The sequence below is a fragment of the Balaenoptera acutorostrata genome, chromosome 9, assembly GCF_949987535.1.
Source record: "Balaenoptera acutorostrata chromosome 9, mBalAcu1.1, whole genome shotgun sequence".
NCBI lineage: Eukaryota > Metazoa > Chordata > Mammalia > Artiodactyla > Balaenopteridae > Balaenoptera > Balaenoptera acutorostrata.
In genome coordinates, this window is record NC_080072.1 from 13,319,242 (window position 1) to 13,326,885 (window position 7,644).

Genomic DNA, 7,644 nt, shown 5'->3' on the forward strand with positions numbered 1-7,644 from the left:
CCCCACTAGAGGATACAGAAAGAAATGCAGTCCTGCCAACACTTTGATTTTTGGTCAGTGAGACCCATTCTGGACCTGTGATGTATAGTGCTGTAAGGTAATACACATGTGCTGCTTTAAGCCATTCAATTTGTGGTAATTTACTACAACAGCAAGAGAAAACTATACAGAGATTCACATAAAATGATGTAGGAGATGTTGTAGACCTGCTCAGGATTTACCAATCTAAATCTTCTATCCCGCAACCAGTTTAACTGGAGAATTTGGGGTTTGAAAGATTCAGTATCCCAGCGTCCTTTCCAGCTGAGTATGAGGAGGTGACTCAGTTCTTGCCAATGAGATGAATGTAGACGTCAAGTGCTCTGTCCTTTGCTTCCACTTCCTTTTGTTCCTGGCAGTTTGCAGCAGTCATATCTAGGAATGGAAAAGCAGGAAGATGTAAGAAACCTGGCCATCTGATGGCTTTATTTTAAAAGCACGGGACTATTCACACCATCCCACCAGAAATTTTGCTGTGTGAAGTCAATAAATGTGTTTTATTGCACAGGTTTGTATATGATTCAAAAGGAGAGAATACAATATATTAATGTTTCACAATGTTTGGTGGTGATGGATAATACCTCGTTAGTGTCTTTTCAGCTGGTGCAGAAGTTCTTTTGCGGTAGGAAATGCTCCTGAGGAATGCAAGTTTTGGTGTTTTAATGAGTGTGTTATGACTGAACACTTTGGGCGTTCCAAGGGTGCTTTCCTTTGCTATGCATGTACTCAACACACTTTCTTCTGATGTATGAACTTCTGTGGGTATAGACAGCTGTGAATACAGACACATTTCATTAGCTCTTTGCAAGAATTTGATATACTCCAAGTGTCAATGGGAACGTAGTAAGAAGGGTCTTAGAATGACCTATTGACATTTCAAAGAAAAGAGTTGCATGTTTCTGTAGGTGTGGCTCTCTACAGTATAATTATGATATACCACAGCTAGACATTTGATGATCTGAAAGCAGTTTTTATACAATTATATTACATGCTAAGTAACATTTCACTTTGTCATTAACTTTGCTGCTGCTGCTGTATAATTCTGACATTAAAAAGCACTGTTAACTCTGCAGGCTTTGCAGATTTCCTTATAACTTGACTTACAAAGACTATGACCCCTATATATACCCTAATATGTATAAAATAGATAACTAATAAGAATCTGCTGTATAAAAATAAATAAATAAAATTAAATTTAAAATAAAAGAATATAACCCCTTCACCATTATTTGAAATAGTATCCCAAAGATGAAAATGATTTCAAGAGATATGATTAATAGTATCTGTATCTGTACTACTGATCTGTGCTTATGTTTCAATCTATTTTTCCTTTGAACATTCATACAGTCATAATAATAAGTTCCTACAACTAAAATTTTATCATTAAAATAGTCAGCAAAATATGTACAAATGGTCTCTAAAGGAAGAATAAGTTGTCCTAATTGTCTTGACAAATATAAAATACAAGCCAAAAGGGGAAATATTTGAAAATCACATATTCCAAAAAAGAAATATATTTATATTTATATGTATATATATATATACACACACACACACACACACACACACACACACACACACTATACAAAGAACTCCCAAAGATCAACAGGAAGAAAAGAAATCACCTAATTGTGAAATGCATAAAACTTTTAATTAGATACTTTACTAAAGCATATAAACAGAAGTCAATCATATAAAAGATGGTCACTATCATTAGCCATTATCAAAATGCAAATTAAAACAAAAATGAGATTATGCTACACATAATGGTTTCAATGGTTAGAATTAAAATAAAATAAATCACAAAATAATAAAATAAATAAATTAAGTAAAATAAATCACGAAATAATAAAATAAATAAATAAAATAAAATAGATCACAAAATTGGTGCGTAAATATATAACCCTTGAATAGCTTTCAATGCATGGGCATAATGTTTCTAAAATATGTTTTTCTCTCTCTTTAATTATTAATCTTTATAAAAGTATAAATCTATTCATGCTTCCCATAGTTAAATCTAATATTCTCCTCCATTGTATTTTGTGAGTGTGTGTCTATGTGTGTTTGTGTGTAGGGGGTGCTACAGAAAAATTCTTCTATTTATAGTCACTACACTGAGAGGAGCTGCAATTAACCTGAGGACATCCTTGGCTGGGAAATCAATACAGTGACTACTTGGAATGTTAGGTTGTGACAATGGAGGGCAGTTAATGATAGAAATAGGGGGTCTTAGCTGGTCACATGGCAGTACAGCTAGAAATATTTCCATCCTCTCTTCTAGCTTGGTGTGATCTTATAACTAATGTCATGAGAGATATGCCTAGAAATTGCTGTTTGCAGTTTGTACATCTAAAAAAGAGCAAGTGAGTGCTCTCCTTTTCCCCCACCCCCTTTCTGTAGTCTGGAGGGTGGTGAGGACTACTTAGCTCCTGTGGAGGTGAAGATGGAAGAGTTACGCTGAAGATGACAGAACTGCCCCCACAGTCCTAGATTTCTTACTACAGAATATTTAATGACAGAAAAACAAACTTCTCTTCAATTTAAGACATTGTACATTTGCATCTTCTTTAGAACATCTTTACTTTATAAAATTAATATGTAATCATAAATTTTTGATTTTACAACGCTTATACTTCTTTTTTTTTTAATTAATTAATTTATTTATTTATGGCTGTGTTGGGTCTTCGTTTCTGTGCGAGGGCTTTCTCTAGTTGCGGCAAGCGGGGGCCACTCCTCATCGCGGTGCGCGGGCCTCTCACTGTCGCGGCCTCTCTTGTTGTGGAGCACACGCTCCAGACGCCCCGGCTCAGTAGTTGTGGCACACGGGTTTAGTTGCTCCGCGGCATGTGGGATCTTCCCAGACCAGGGCTCGAACCCGTGTCCCCTGCAATAGCAGGCAGATTCTCAACCACTGCGCCACCAGGGAAGCCCGCTTATATTTCTTAATAATCACAAAATACAGTGAGAGAGGTAGAGAATTTAGAGAAGGAATGGTATGGCCAGATATGTTTTTGTTTGCTGTACCAAACTCCTTGAGTGGCAGGCAGAAGGGTTTAATTCAATTAGAAAGTGACCTGGGAAACGAGTTGACCCCGAGGGTAAGAATATTTCCTACTTAAGGATCACTATTTGTTATGAAGATAGTAGATATTTTAGAGGGTGGTTAAACTTTGTATCAAATAAAAGTGAATTTCCTAACTGCCCCCCAAAATTTTCTTATTCTCGGTTTTTCGACTCAACCAATAAAGGTAAGTATTATATCTAACTTTAATCCAAACAGATAAACATGAATCATTTTTGTCCAATGTCAAATTTAGTTTTAAATGTATCTATTTATATTTAGCATCAGCCAAAGAACACTCATTTCAGAAAATTTAAAAGGAATCCTTTATTGTTATTTTTGTTTAATTTCAAAACACTCAGGTAGCCTTTTTACTTTTCTGACTCTCATTATTATATTATCAAATGACAAATTACAAAGTACTTTGTAATATAATGGACCAATATACCAAAGATTACCAACCTCTGCAACCTCACTATCATAATCATTTTAAATACTAACATTTATTAAGTGGTTACTATGTGTTAAGCATGTATTTAAGTTGTTTGCATGTATTAAATCTGGGGATATCTCATAAAAATTAATTGTATATAACTAAGTAGTAAGATGGTAAATGGACTTTATTACAAGGGTTTTGCATCCTACTAATACTAAATGGATCCCTTGTTTGTTAAAATTAAGTTCTATGGTAAATGAATCTGAAAATACTAAAGAGGTATTGGTATGTTTTCATTTTAATCTTTAAAGACTTCTCATAAAGAAATTAGGCTTCTGAATTGGAGTCACCAATTATAGATTTTTATTTCCTATCTCCAGTTTGATTTTATACACTTGCTCTCAATAATACTAGGTACATTTTGATGGAAGATGGTGTACATGTTTATCATAATCCTCACACCAAAGAAAAGTGGAAAGACCAGAAAAATAAACATGAATTACTTGGGTAAAAAAAAAAGTGTCTACATAAGCTGAATTATTTAGTGGTTTTCTTTCTGAGTGTATAATTAGAAGTATCTAAAGTTTTCCAGAAGTCAGAAACCAGCAGCAGTGTTGCAAGATTTGAGAAAATTGTCTCTGGTGAGATTGAGATTAGAAGATTAAATATAATTTGGGTAGGATTTGAATAATCTTAATATTTCTTATTTTACACATGATTTTGCATTGATAATTCCATTTAATATTCATAAAATCCTGCTCCACTTGACAAATAAAAAGTTGAGGATAAAAAAGATTTCAGTAAATGTAGAACACTGTATTTTTGGTTGCAACTTCTGTTGTTCAACTTTTTCTGGCTATTTTTGTACCTGAGTTTCAGTATGCTTTTCAAATGTACTACCCTACTTGAACAGTAAGGAATAATTTAGAGAGAGGATCAAAAAATGAGAGAAGAGCTTACATAAAAAGAAGATACACTAAAATGAATAAAGCTGTTGGCAGTTTCTGAAGGCAATGGTTTAACTCATCAAAGGTAAGTGCATTATGCTTACTAGTCTAAAAAGATTGATGAGTCATTCAACAAACAATTTTAATCAGTGTCCAACTACTACACTCTACATTGAATTAAATAGGTGAATAAAACATGGTTAAAGGTGTCAGGATAAGGTAGCGAAAAAAAAAATAGGCAGTGTTGTGTATGTAGTCTTATACACATGAAATCATATCTTAGTAATGTCTCCTATTAGCCACTAGTTTCTGACCATTTTAAAGACTCAGTTAAAGCATTTTTACACTTCTTAAAATCACATTTTCCTTGGGAGAATTATACAACAATAGGGTAAGTTTAAATACCTTTGTACCTTAAAATATAATCTAGAATATTGTGGACGGGAAAAGAAATTATGATATAACTTTTTTTTCTTACTCAGAGAATTCCTCAGGATGCCCAAGTTTTGAATAGATTGTTGCTTCTGTCCCATGTGTGTCTATACCTTTGTAGCTGAAATGTTGACCCTTGTCCTCACTTAACTCCCTTAGAATATGGATATAGGTGTGTCTCTTCTTTGCGGTGACTTAGTCTCTGTGGACTCTCAAATTAGTTAACACATAAAATGAAAGTTATGTACCACGAACTGAAAATAAGGCAGTAATTTGCTACTTCAGCAAGCGTGAGTGACAAAAATATAATTTCTAATACACTACCCCACACACATGCCACAGAAGGCATGTTTGAACTATACTAGGAGGGAGAGAGTTTGCTCTGACTTTTGGGTAGGAACCCTTGCTTACACCCTTGGAGACTATTGCAAAGAAGCAGTCAAGTTGACTCCTTTTAATTTATTCAAGAAGTTAGTAATCACTTTTGTGGAAAAAATATACTATGTATTGCATAGAAAGATGTATAGAATATCAAAAGAACCTTAAAATCTAGCTATAGCAAAGAAAAAAGTACTTTACAAAGATGGACAACCTCAACCCAAAACATTCATATGCATGAATGAACACACATGTATGCAAAACAAAGAATGATTGAATTAAATGGGGTCAGCAGAAAAACAGCAAATATTGAAGACGTGGGTAATTTAGGAAGATCTCAGAGATGAGTTATGGCTGATGTCTCTTTTATACAATAAGTGTGTGAGGGGTGTACATTCTAGTTAGAATAGCTTGCTTCAACATCAGTGCTAGATATACCTGCCTCGTACCTCTCGTGTGGTCCGGGACAGGAAGATCAACTTAAAGTTCCTTTTCTCCAAGCTGAAAAATCTGAAGAAAAATTATGACTGCTGATTTTATAAACTGTGAAATACACAGTTTTAACAATTAAATAACATCCCATAATACTGAGTAGTCAGCTCATCAATTTTATTTGTAAGAAAAAAGCCTAAATGTGCAGAATGTCAAGTCAAACAAGACTTTGGAAATACCAAAAGAAAACCATCGTATTTGAAAATTAACTGTATTTGTCCCCAAAACTATTTCAGATGGCTTACAAAATATTTACAAGAGCAATAAAATTAATTTTGAATTGATAATAATGAAAAATAGAATCAAGAGGTGAGGAGAATATCACGTCCGTTGAAAACATGAAATTGTTGTCACAACTGAACATAAATTCAGATTTTGCATTTTGAGTGTTCAGATGAAGAGCAAAATTATAATCACATGTCTTCAGAACCAAATATATAGCAGAAAAAACAGACTGCAGGAGTGTTTTTTCTTATAGATAGATTTAATAATAAAGAAAAATATACTTCACTGTACTTTTAGAGCACCTGGAATTATAGGTTTGGTTTTTATAGGGAAATGAACATCAGAAGGCATACCATCCTGTTTATACACAAGAAAGCAAGAGCCAATGAAAGTGAAATAACGGCACCTCTGAATGAATCATTCCCGCAGATGCAATATGAAGAAATGAAAGCAGAAGACAAGGTTTCCACAGTGATGCAATTTGTACTCCTGGCATTTTCTGACCTTCCGAACCCCCAAGGATTACTCTTTGGGGTGTTCTCCATCATTTACATCATTATCTTAACCGGAAATAGCCTCAGAATAGTAATAACTAGGCTTGACCCTGCACTACAGAAAACCATGTATTTTTTCCTGGCAAATTTTTCCTCCTTGGAAATCTGTTACGTGTCTGTCACTCTCCCTAGGATTCTGGTGAATCTTTGGACTCAGGATAGAGGCATTTCTATGCTGGACTGTGCCGCCCAAATGTCCTTCTTCCTTATGCTGGGAACCACTGAAGGTTTCCTCCTGGCCATGATGGCCTACGACCACCTGTGGCCATTTGTAAGCCTCTGCACTATCCCCTAGTCATGAACCAAAAGATGTGCATCCAGCTGGCTGTTGGCTCCTGGATCAGTGGAATCCCAGTGCAGATAGGGCAAACATCAGATTTTCTCTCTGCATTTCTGTAATTCTAACCAAATTAACCACTTCTGTGACATACCCCCCATTCGGAAGCTGGCTTGTGGAGACACTTCTGTGCATGAGCTGTCAGTCTATGTAGTAGCTCTGTTGTTTGTTGCCAGCCCTTTTATGTTGATACTTGCCTCCTACAGCAAAATCATTTGCACTATTCTGAGGTTGCCAACAGCCAGAGGAAGAGCCAAGGCCTTCTCCACATGTTCTTCTCACCTGCTGGTTGTGCTTTTATTCTATGGATCTGCTACCATTACCTACTTAAGGCCCAAATCCAGTCATTCTGCAGGACTGACAAACTGCTCTCTCTGTTCTACACCATAGTGCTTCCCATGTTCAATCCCATGATATACAGCCTTTGGAACAAGGATGTGATTGCTGAACTGAGAAAATTATTACTTAAAAAGTAGCATGAGGAGTTTATTTATAAATGTTTTAACTGTTTGCCAGTTACCAGAGAAATTTTTTAAATCTCTGCATTCCCCCGTTAAGAAGTTAACCACTTCTAGTTTATACTGTACTTCTTGATACTTTTTAAATACTAACCCGCAATTTACTGTGCTTAAATACGTATGAGTCAAAGTATCTTCTATACGTTATGCCTAAAGAATAATCCTGTCTTATGAATAAAAGACTAATGTGCATCACATATTTCATTAAAAAAATCCCATCTGTTA

General features: G+C 35.1%; 1 pseudogene; it reads left to right on the top strand.

Moving 5' to 3' along the window:
- The first annotated feature begins 6,439 nt into the window (after positions 1 to 6,439).
- LOC103006979 (olfactory receptor 10AG1-like) lies at positions 6,440 to 7,377 on the top strand (annotated as a pseudogene).
- The last annotated feature ends 267 nt before the right edge of the window (positions 7,378 to 7,644 follow it).